The sequence below is a fragment of the Arachis stenosperma genome, chromosome 9 (genome assembly GCF_014773155.1).
Source record: "Arachis stenosperma cultivar V10309 chromosome 9, arast.V10309.gnm1.PFL2, whole genome shotgun sequence".
Classification (NCBI taxonomy): Eukaryota; Viridiplantae; Streptophyta; class Magnoliopsida; order Fabales; family Fabaceae; genus Arachis; species Arachis stenosperma.
This window is the reverse complement of record NC_080385.1, coordinates 26,701,200-26,704,600: the sequence shown is the minus strand read 5'-3', so window position 1 is coordinate 26,704,600 and position 3,401 is coordinate 26,701,200. Positions and strand designations below refer to the sequence as shown.

Below are 3,401 nucleotides of genomic sequence, written 5' to 3'. Positions count from 1 at the left end.
TGCAAAGTTGTGTTTATGCCATGGTATTGAGCACCAAGTTTTTGGGGCCATTACTAGGGATTATTTGAGTTGTGAAAAGTAGTGATCACAATTTCGCACACCAAGTTTTTGGCGCCGTTGCCGGGGATTGTTTCGTGTATGGACAACTGACGGTTCATCTTGTTGCTTAGATTAGGTATTTTTTTCAGAATTTTTAAGAATGAGTTCTAGAGTTTCATGATGATCTGTTGAAGTCTGGCTGGCTGTGAAGCCATGTCTAATCTTATTGGACCGAGGTTTCAACTGATCATCACAAGAGCTTGTTGATCTCTATCAATCTTGCTATTGGAGCAATGATCTGCTGAGGCTTGGCTGGCCATTGGCCATGTCTAGTGTTTTGGACCGAAGCTTTCTTTGAAAGCTTGGCTGGCTGTGAAGCCATGTCTAATTCCTGGACCGAAGTCTTAGACTAGCATTGCAATGATTCCTGGAATCCAAATTAAGAATTCTGAAACCTTTATTTTCTATTTTCATATAATTTTCGAAAAAAACACAAAAAATTTTCAAAATCATAAAAACCAAAAATATTTTATGTTTCTTGTTTGAGTCTAGTGTCTAACTTTAAGTTTGGTGTCTTGCATGCATTGTTTATTTGATCTTGGTTCTATTTCAAGTCAATAGTACAGGGAACTGAAGATTCAGAACATGCAGCAGAGGAATTACACAGAAAAAGCTGGGCATTCAAAACGCCCAGTGAAGAAGGACAGACTGGCGTTTAAACGCCAGCCAGGGTGCCTGGTTGGGCGTTTAACGCCCAAAAAGGTAGTGCATTGGGCGTTAAACGCCAGAATGTGCACCATTCTGGGCGTTTAACGCCAGGATGGCACAAGAGGGAAGATTCTGTTTTTAATTCAGATTTTTTTCAAGTTTTCAAAGTTTTTCAAAATCAAATCTTTTTCAAATCATATCTTTTCAATCAAACCTTTTTCAAAATCAATTTCTTTCCTTTTTCAAAGATACTTGCTAACAATTAATGATTTGATTGAACATTTCAAGTATGTTGCCTTTTCTGTTGAGAGAGGTTTAATGTTTGAATCATATCTTTTCTTGTTAGGCAAGTCATTAATTTTTTTAAAAAAAATCAAATCTTTTTAAAATTGTTTTCAAATCATATCTTTTCAATCATATCTTTTTAAGACCATAACTTTTTAATCATATCTTTTTTTAATCACATATTTTTCAAAACAGTTTTTAATCATATCTTTTTGATTTCTAATTTCAAAATCTTTTTCAAAAATTACTTGATCTCTTTCTCACTCTTGATTTTCGAAAATCAAATTAAAGTCTTTCAAAATGTTTTTAAAATCTTTTTAACTTAATTTTCGAAAATTTCTTCCTCTCTTTTCACATCCTTCTATTTAGGGAGTACCACTCCTTCTCAATGCACAATTCGAACTCTATCTGATTAAAGTTCGAATTCTTCTACCTCTTCCTTCAATTTTTCTTTTTCTCTGACACCTCAAGGGATCTCTATACTGTGACATAGAGGATTCCACATTTTCTTGTTCTCTTCTCTTTCATATGAGCAGAAACAAAGACAAAGGCATTCTTGTTGAAGCTGACCCTGAACCTGAAAGGACCTTGAAGCGAAAGCTAAGAGAAGCTAAGGCACAACTCTCTATAGAGGACCTGACAGAAATCTTCAAAGAAGAAGACCCCATGGCAGCCGAAAATAACAACAATGCAAACAATGCAAGGAAGGTGCTGGGTGACTTTACTGCACCTACTCCCGACTTCTATGGGAGAAGCATCTCTATCCCTGCCATTGGAGCAAACAACTTTGAGCTTGAGCCTCAATTAGTTTCTCTAATGCAACAGAATTGCAAGTTCCATGGACTTCCATTGGAAGATCCTCATCAGTTCTTAGCTGAATTCTTGCAAATCTGTGACACTGTCAAGACTAATGGGGTTGACCCTGAGGTCTACAGACTTATGCTATTCCCTTTTGCTGTAAGAGACAGAGCTAGGACATGGTTGGACTCACAACCTAAAGAAAGCCTGGACTCATGGGAAAAGCTAGTCAATGCCTTCTTGGCAAAGTTCTTTCCACCTCAAAAATTGAGTAAGCTTAGAGTGGAAGTCCAAACCTTCAGACAGAAGGATGGAGAATCCCTCTATGAAGCTTGGGAAAGATACAAACAATTGATCAGAAAGTGTCCATCTGATATGCTTTCTGAATGGAGCATCATAGGTATTTTCTATGATGGTCTCTCTGAACTATCCAAGATGTCTTTGGATAGCTCTGCTGGAGGATCTCTTCATCTGAAGAAGACGCCTACAGAAGCTCAAGAGCTAATTGAAATGGTTGCAAATAACCAATTCATGTACACTTCTGAAAGAAATCCTATGAACAATGGGACAAGTCAGAAGAAAGGAGTTCTTGAGATTGATACTCTAAATGCCATTTTGGCTCAAAACAAGATATTGACTCAACAAGTCAATCTGATTTCTCAAAGTCTGTCTGGAATGCAAAATGCACCTGGCAGTACTAAGGATGCTTCATCTGAAGAAGAAGCTTATGATCCTGAGAACCCTTCAATGGAAGAGGTGAATTACCTAGGAGAACCCTATGGAAACACCTATAATTCTTCATGGAGAAATCACCCAAATTTCTCATGGAAGAATCAAGAGAGACCTCAACAAGGTTTCAACAACAATAATGGTGGAAGAAACAGGTTTAGCAATGGCAAGCCTTTTCCATCATATTCTCAGCAACAGACAGAGAATTCTAAGCAGAACCCCTCTGACTTAGCAACCATGGTCTCTGATCTAATCAAAACCACTCAAAGTTTCATGACTGAAACAAGGTCCTCCATTAGGAATTTGGAGGCACAAGTGGGACAGCTGAGCAAGAAAGTTATTGAACTCCCTCCAAGTACTCTCCCAAGCAACACAGAAGAAAATCCAAAAGGAGAGTGCAAGGCCATCAACATGGCCGAATTTGGAGAGGAAGGAGAGGAAGTGAACGCCACTGAGGAAGACCTCAATGGGCGTGCACTGACCTCCACTGAGTTCCCCAATGAGGAACCATGGGAATCTGAGACTCAAAATAAGACCATAGAGATTCCATTGGACTTACTTCTGCCTTTCATGAGCTCTGATGAGTATTCTTCCTCTGAAGAGGATGAGTATGTCACTGAAGAGCAAGTTGCTAAATACCTTGGAGCAATCATGAAGCTAAATGACAAGTTATTTGGAAATGAGACTTGGCAGAACAAACCTCATTTGCTCACCAAAGAACTGGATGACTTGTCTAGGCAGAAATTACCTCAAAAGAGACAAGATCCTGGGAAGTTTTCAATACCTTGTACCATAGGCACCATGACCTTCAAGAAGGCTCTGTGTGACCTAGGGTCAAGTGT

General features: G+C 38.7%; 1 non-coding gene across 1 annotated transcript; it reads right to left on the bottom strand.

The window, feature by feature from the left end:
• Positions 1-2,103: 2,103 nt before the first annotated feature.
• LOC130952074 (small nucleolar RNA R71) lies at positions 2,104-2,211 on the bottom strand. The gene has a single exon (XR_009074255.1). It is a non-coding gene; the product is annotated as a small nucleolar RNA R71 (small nucleolar RNA).
• Positions 2,212-3,401: the final 1,190 nt, after the last annotated feature.